Raw genomic sequence first — 8,894 nt, forward strand, 5'->3', positions numbered from 1 at the left:
AGGCTCTTCTGGTGAAGTATCTTTAGACATTTTCAAGGATGTTAATGTCTGAGATGCTATATGGGTTCCAAACAGATGAGCTGTATTCGAGAATGGGTCTGGCAAAAGTTTTGTAAGCTCTGGTAAGTAGTGTGAGATTGCCAGAGCAGAAGCTACGTAGGATTAGGTTTACAACTCATGAAGCCTTCTTGGCTATATTGTTGCAATGGGCTTTGGCACTTAAATCTTTTGTTATTAGTATACCAAGGTCTTTAACCGAGTGGGGATTATCTGTGATAATTTGATTATTCAGTTCGTATTTGGAGTTCAGATTCTTCTTCCCAATGTGTAGGACAGAGTATTTGCTAGTTGAGATTTGGAGTTGCCATGTGTTAGACCACTCAGAAACAGAGTTTAGGTCTTTTTGGACAGTAGTTGTGTTATCGGTGGTGTTGAAGAGTTTCTGGACTAGAGACTAGACTAGACTTTCAATCCTGGGCCTAGAAAGTTTAGAACTAAGATGCCTTAAACAAGATCTAAAATACTCTACATTACTTTGGAGATGGAGAGCCTCCCCACAGCTTAGGAAATTATTTAACTCATAGGATGTTTTCCTCTCCATCTTATCCAGATTTCTTTTTTTTTTAGTTTAAACTTGGAAAAGAGTGTGTTTAGTTTTGATTCCTACCTATGGATCCCTTCCCCACTTTTCAAATGCTTATTCACACATTACACATATCTAAACCTTTAGAAAAGGTTTAAAGCAGAACTGCACAATGTATGTTTCCAGTCACTCTCAATAAATTGCTTTCTTCATTAAGCCTGGATAAAACCCTGTTTACTGCATGGGATGAAATCACCATCAATCAACTCAATGAAGAGAATGATCTCTTTGCTTTGGGCCGTCTTCCGAAGCTGGGTGGAAGATATTGGAGGGGGGCGAAAAATCCAACAAAGCCATCCCAGCATTTGTATATTATTGAGCTGGGGTGGCGCAGCAGGTTGAGTGCTGTACTGCAGGCCACTGAAGCTGACTGTAGATCTGCAGGTTAGCGGTTCAAATCTCATCACCGGCTCAAGGTTGACTCAGCCTTCTATCTTTCCGAGGTGGGTAAAATGAGGACCCGGATTGTGGGGGCAATAGGCTGGCTCTTTTAAAGAGTGCTATTGCTAACATGTTGTAAGCCGCCCTGAGTCTAAGGAGAAGGGCGGCATAAAAATCGAATGAATAAATAAATAAATAAATAAATAACCAAATCTTACAATCAGAACCTTGGATGGATTTGAGACAGTAACTGACATTTACTAAAGTCGAGTTTGGATTTTAGCATACAATTTTATTCATTGCATTCTGCATATGAGCTTTGGGGGCTAAGCCAATGTATGGTGTTACTAGTATAGTTTGCTCTTAGTTCCCCCCCCCCTAAAAAGGAGTTTGCAAAAGAGTAAATATTGAGATATCTGAATTAGAAGGACTCTGGCATGTGGTATTTGGGAGAGGTGTAGTAAATCTTCAACCAGTTTAGTCTTTTGCACTGACAAATTGCAATGGGGAAATTCTCCAATTCTTCCAACGTTTTTATATTTTGAACAGCCAAGAATATATAGTCTTACTCCAAGTCTAGGTGAAACCAATTGCCATTTATCAAATTAATTACCGGATATGTTAAGATTGTCTGTGTACAATATGTGTCTAAGGTAGCAACTTGCTTTATTTCCCTCCCCACCCACCCAAAACCCTGAAATATTTTTTTCAAATTCTTGTGTTGTGCTAAGCTAAAGCTTCTCCTTGTTCAGTACCATCATCCTGCTTTTTCACACAGGATACAAATCTTAACCCTAATCCTATTTATTGTTCAATTTTCTATGAAATATTTAAAGATGGGTAGGTTTGGCTGTTAAATGGGAAAAAAACCAAGAACAGGAGTCATTGATTTCCCCCTCAATGCCAAAATAATAACATGATTTTGATTTCTAAGTAACCCTAAGCTAAGCTTCTAAAGAACCTCAGAATTCTTGAGATTCATTCAGAAGGAACATTTCCAATATTCAGCTTTAGAGCATTCAGTGATCTTCAGCATAGCAACGAATACAAAATGGGACTAAAACTATGTGTCAAATAGTGAGCTGTTGAGTTACTAATAAATTGAATGTTTTCTTGTTGTTTACTTATTAGATTTTTCAAATAAGGCTCAAAGGGACATACAGGATGCTTTCTCCCTGCAAAATAGATTGGGCGAAAGAATGACCAGCTCAAAGTTGCCTAGTCACCTTCTATTGGTCTTTTGCCAGACCCATCCTTGAATACAGCTCATCTGTTTGGAACCCATATTGCATCTCAGATATTAACACCCTTGAAAATGTACAAAGTTACTTCACCAGAAGAGCCCTTCAGTCCTCCACTCGAAACAGAATACCCTACGAGACTAGACTTCCAATCCTGGGCCTAGAAAGTTTAGAACTAAGACGCCTTAAACAAGATCTAAGTATTGCCCACAAGATCATATGCTGCAACGTCCTGCCTGTCAGTGACTACTTCAGCTTCAACCACAACAACACAAGAGCACACAACAGATTCAAGCTTAATATTAACAGCTCCAAACTTGACTGTAAAAAATATGACTTCAGTAACCGAGTTGTCGAAGCGTGGAACTCATTACCGGACTCCATAGTGTCATCCCCAAACCCCCAACACTTTACCCTTAGATTATCCAGATTCCTAAGAGGTCAGTAAGGGGCGAGTACAAGTGCACTAGAGTGCCTTCCGTCCCCTATCCTATTGCTCTCCTATATCTCCTATACCTTTCTTCTATTCCTATATCTCTTCTTCTATTCTTTCATTGATATGTTCTATTACTATGTCTTCTTTTCTATTATTTCTTAGATATATTTTACTATGAGTATCTCCTCTATAACCGTATTTTACTGTATATATAGATATGTACCCACTAAACCCTCATTGTGTATTGGACAAAATAAATAAATAAAAATAAATATGAGGTGAGGCTTGCAGGAATCTAAACATACCAGGGCCCCCAACCATTACAAGTCAGAAGATATAAGAGCTCTTCCATGCCTCCTCTCTTTTAATTATTAGACTTTTTCATAAAATAAAAATGAAGGGTCTTCTATGTTTGTAAATCCTGGAAGTTTGCAAATGAGAGAGACACATATAATTCTTCCAACCTACCTGCTTTTCTGTCCCTAAATTTTGGGAAGCATCATGAAAACAAAGCAAATCTTGGGACAGCTGTTCCAAGTATAGTTGTTAAAACAGTGATGCTACAACTAGAATGGGTGTGTTCACTTCCTCGCGGAGACCTGATAGGGAATTGGAGGTTGTGCTTTCTGGCCAGACATGCAAGTGGACAAGTATTTCTGGTTTCACCTTTTGGCTTTGTGCCCAAACCTCAGAGTAAGGATTTGGTGTGTTCATCAAGATACCAAATGGAGAAACACTTGATCCTCTTGCAATTGTGATTCCTTTGCCCATTACTGATTTTCTATCACCTGGATATTAGCAGTTGTAAGGCAAGGCATGCCAGGTGTCCCCTCCAGCCTAAAATGATCCAACATTATTCTGTAGCAATACTCCTTTCAGACAAAACTTGTGGCTACAGCAGGAAGAGGACAGAACATCCAAGCACAAAGGAAGCCACCACATCTGATGTCAGTATAAGATGGGAATTAATTTCATTTAATGGGGTAACTGCATCTCTCTTTGGAAGAATTTGGTAAGGTGCATCCAAGCCAAAAGTGTTTATATGGCCTGAAACATTGAGAGAGAAATGCCTTGTTTTTATCAGTTCCATTCTTAATGAAATCAATGGCCAAAACACAAAATCCATGTGTCAACGTCTTTTACTATGCTTTTAATTGTATCTCTCATGGAACAAATGATGCAGCCACCATAGGAGGCAACTTCCAAGGCCTCCACTTTTACTTTTCTTGCTCTATTAATACATACTTTCATCTAAAATATTATTTTATTGTTTATTAAATTTAACTCACTTGTGATGACCCAGGGTAGTTTACAAGAATTATATCCCAAATAAAAATCTGACATGCACACACACACACAGAGCACCCTCCTGGCACAACATTCAACACTATTTGTTTGGCTCCTTATCAACTCAGGATCCCATTGGCAAACCACATCTCCAGGGCTTTTTGGAAGAGTAACAAGATGGGGGCTACTCTTATCTGCATGGGAATGATGTTCCACAGGTAGGGAATTACCACAGAAGCAACTTTTTCTTGGTCCCACTAGGTGGATTTCTTTGATGAAGGGGATATGTAACATACCTGGCGTCCGTCTCTGGTGGGTGGGTAGATACAAGCAGGAAAATATTTCAAATACGATCTTATTTATAGTTATGGAATTTTTACTTTCAGGATAAATCTTGAGGACGTCTGTTGAGGCCACTAAGTAATTTTTTCCCTTTCCCTTACACATGTCTATTCCTATGTCCCCCTTTTTTACATATTATCAGGGGTTTTGGTAACCCACGACTTCACTTTGCAATTTGTTAATTTGGGGGAAGGTGACCATCTACAGTGAGAAAGACCATGATGTAAAATGACAGGAAAAAAGAGAAAAACACAAAATACTTAGAAACAAAGGAGATTTAAACATTAAAACATGCACTTTATTCATCTTACATTTCAGTATTTTCAAGTCATGACTTATTTTAGAAGAAAATATTAGGTTGTAATAAGTGAACTACAGGATTGCTTGTGAAAAAAACTATCTGATAGCAATTTTTAAAAAACTATTTGCACACCACAGTTAACTCTATTCTGAGACCTAATTAGCAAGAACCTCCATTGGCCTTATTTTCAATGACAATGTTTTGCAATCTATTCTTATTTGTAACATTTTCTTGTTCTAATGCTTTCAAGCTAGGCTCTGCACATAGGATCTGTATAAGGAAGGTTGGGGGAATGTTATTTTAAATATTTGTTAAAGAAACAAAATCAGATTAGCCACCTAGAGTGGAACTACTCTAGCCAGCTTACAGTAATAAAAAGGAGAAAAAAATAAAAAGGCACATAAACAGAATGATAGAACAATGGAGTAAACAATGACAAAGAAACACCAATGATAATAAATACATAAAATGTGACAACTAAAAAGATGAGTGGTGGAGAGCAGAGAGCAAGGGGGAGGAGGGGGGGGTGTTCTGCCATCAATATAGCAGCCACCCCCACCACAAGGATGTCCACTGCTTTCTCTACATCCTTCTGGTGTTGTTTCCATTCTCCATTTTCATTGCTGCTAGTTGACACCTAAGAGTCTTCCATAAAATAAAACTGAAATAGATAGTGGATAATGAAAAAGGGGCAAAACATTGTGGTCAAGAAAACTAAATAGACAGTTTATGAAGTCTCCGGACGAGAACTTGGTTCCAAAGAGGCTACTTAGAACCTAACCTTTTTTATACAGCGTAAACGTTAGGGTTTCATTCGTACGTCTTTGGATATGACACCACCTTGCATGAAAGCTTGGAAAAACCTCCTGCATCCAGATCTACTTTTCAGTAAGAGCATTGGCAAAATACAACACTATTTGGCAGGAGACAAAAGAATTTCCTCTTGGCTTCAATAAGGCTTGAAGAAGCTGTGATTACTAGTTTGGTCTATGTTAACTCTATTGAACACTTCTCCACAGAGATAAGTAAGGCTCCTCTGCCTATATTATGCTGCCTGGAAGTATTCCAAACAGAAATTACTTTTGGAAAATACGCAATACCTCTCACCTGATCCCTGTTCTGTTCAGCAACTTAGGAGGAATTCACTGAAGGCAGAGAAAAAATATCACAGAGACTATATTCTGTCCTGTAAATGAATGAACTGTAAAGCAGGAACACACTTTTTTGGGGTTCAGCGCGGCTCTGAGTCTTTGTCCCGTCGTTCAAAATGTAATGAATTTTGATTTAGTGTAACTTTAATAGTTATTCTCCATGCATTCAATGTTTTCCCTGTCCATCACATTAAACATTATAATTCAGGAACAGCTTCTGAGATGACCAAAAGGAAGAGCCCCCAAGGCTCTTACAGCTGCATGGAATTCAGGCTTGGCATTTCTGAGGTATATAGTGCTCAACCTACGATAATATTTGTATGTAGTGGTGTTCATAAAGCAAACCATCGCGTGACTGATCTGATTTTACAACCTTTATGGTGCTTGTTAAGCAAATGTGGTGTGGTGAAGTGAATTTGTTGTTCTCCATGGGCCATGGTTTGTCAGAAACTGGAGGAAATTGCTGATTTCCAGAAGAAAAGGCTTAAATCATAATTGAATGACTGCAGGAAGCTGCCAAAGGCTGTAAATGAAGGTCAGTTGCTGAGCACCAAAATGTGGTCATATGACCTCAGGAGGAGGTACCCTTTGGAAATGGGTCATAAATAACTATTGGTGGGATTGTTGTAACTTCAAATGGCCCCCAGGCAATGAATTGTAAATTAAGAACTACCTGTATTTCAAGTGCCATATTTCAACCGCCAATATTCACTTGCCCTTTCCTTTCACTGTAAATAAGGCAGGTTTTGGGAAATTAGATCCATAAAAATTGCTCAGATCTAACAAGCAAGGAATGGGTTAAAAAGAGCCAAAACAGGAGAATCTGTAATGTGTATATGAATGGCCTTTTACTCTACTGAAATTTCTTTTTTTCCTTTTTTCATATTTCTTCTGCTAGTTCTTTCCATGTTTTAAGCTACAGTTCACCCATTCCTTGGAAGGGATTTCAAAAATATGTGTAAAAACTGGTTCCGTGTATGTTACAACCCCAATACTAGACAAAGGCATTTTCTTTACAGGTAATTTTTTGAGCTCAGCTGAAAGGATCGCAGTTACTTGGTTGTGTAGCTTGGAGATTCCATTCAGTTGTAAGATGCATTCATTATCTATTTGTGCCAAGGAGAATTACAGATACATTTCTTTTACAGAGCTTTACTCCATTAGATCAAAGCATACGTAAAACCTTGGGATAAAATATGTCAAGCAGGATATTGTAGTTGTCAGATATTGTTCTAGAACTGAACAATGGAGTTTGATACTTTTAAAAAGATAATTTACCATTATTAGAATTTCCTCTAATTATAATTTAAAAGAAAACCACCATCTATTATATACAGCATTTCTATCGACTCCTCCACCTATTGCTCCATATTTGGCTCTTCTCAAAGGTTTATGTAAATAACAACTGCAACGGAACAAGCCACAAAGGAAACTATTGCTACTGTAATATTGAGTGCCCTTCTTTTGAATTTGGAGTCTTTGGATTTTGAAGGAAAAAGAAATCCTATTAGCATTTAAAATCCACACTTGTTAATATAAACAATGCAATGGTTCAATGCGTGGAGGGCCCAGACATTGGTGTTTGAACATAGATCTTTTAAACATTTATTTATTATGTTTTACTAATCTAGATGAAATATTAATATATATTGCGAGTCCATATATGAAAATAGATAAACCCACATATTCTTATCTTATCAGACATTTTCACTATAGTTCTAGAATTGCTAGTTGTTTTAACTGATGTTGCAAAACTCTGCTTCAAGACAGAACCCAGATATGTGTCCTTCGATGAGTTGTACCACAGTCCATAAATTGTAGATGGGATTATTTTAAATAAAAAGGCCACAACTCTAGTAAAATTAGAACAATACTTTAGTATGTTACAATGTTACAAGTATGTTACAAGTAACAAGTATGTTACTTTAGTATGTTACAATACTTTAGTATGTTACAATGCCAAAGGCTAAAAATGTATCTTTATTGGGGGGGGGGGATGTTTGGAGTAAGCAGATCATGGCAGCACCAACTCCAAGGTGCTGCCTTCTATTTAGAGCAGAAACAAGGTGTTGTGTGATTGTTTTGCATTTATTTTCTTCCTTCATCTCTCTTTTTTATTTCTTTGCAGACATACATCTAGCATTCGAAGTATTGTTGTTTACTGAAATGTTTAGTGAAGTTTGGACTTGGGTAGAGTGGGTTTATAATGGCAAAATAGAAACATAAAAGTCTGACGACAGAAAAAGACCTCCTGGTCCATCTAGTCTGCCCTTATACTATTTTCTGTATTTTATCTTAGGATGGATATATGTTTATCCCAGGCATGTTTAAATTCAGTTACTGTGGATTTATCTACCACGTCTGCTGGAAGTTTGTTCCAAGGATCTACTACTCTTTCAGTAAAATAATATTTTCTCATGTTGCTTTTGATCTTTCCCCCAACTAACTTCAGATTGTGTCCCCTTGTTCTTGTGTTCACTTTCCTATTAAAAACACTTCCCTCCTGGACCTTATTTAACCCTTTAATATATTTAAATGTTTCGATCATGTCCCCCCTTTTCTTTCTGTCCTCCAGACTATACAGATTGAGTTCATTAAGTCTTTCCTGATACGTTTTATGCTTAAGACCTTCCACCATTCTTGTAGCCCGTCTTTGGACCCATTCAATTTTGTCAATATCTTTTTGTAGGTGAGGTCTCCAGAACTGAACACAGTATTCCAAATGTGGTCTCACCAGCATTCTATATAGCGGGATCATAATAATATTTTATAATATATTTAAAATAATACGAGTCTTCGGAGAGGGGCGGCATACAAATCCAAATAATAAATAAAATAATAATAATGAAAATAATATTCTATGGGTTTATAATTTTGCCATTATAAACCCATTTTGTTTTAAAATAGAGCTTTTATGTGGAAAGCACTAAGAAAACAACAAAGCAATCTTTTGGCTTGTATTTGTCATATTCTTGCAAAAAGCAACATGTCTCATCTTCTGAAAGTGGAGGGGACAAGAAATTCAGGTAAAAAAAATAAGGAACGAAGTCTCAATATCAGATGAATATAATAATGTAATCTCAAACCATCCTTACAAAACACTAGCCGAAGT

The sequence above is a fragment of the Erythrolamprus reginae genome, chromosome Z, assembly GCF_031021105.1.
Source record: "Erythrolamprus reginae isolate rEryReg1 chromosome Z, rEryReg1.hap1, whole genome shotgun sequence".
Lineage (NCBI taxonomy): Eukaryota > Metazoa > Chordata > Lepidosauria > Squamata > Dipsadidae > Erythrolamprus > Erythrolamprus reginae.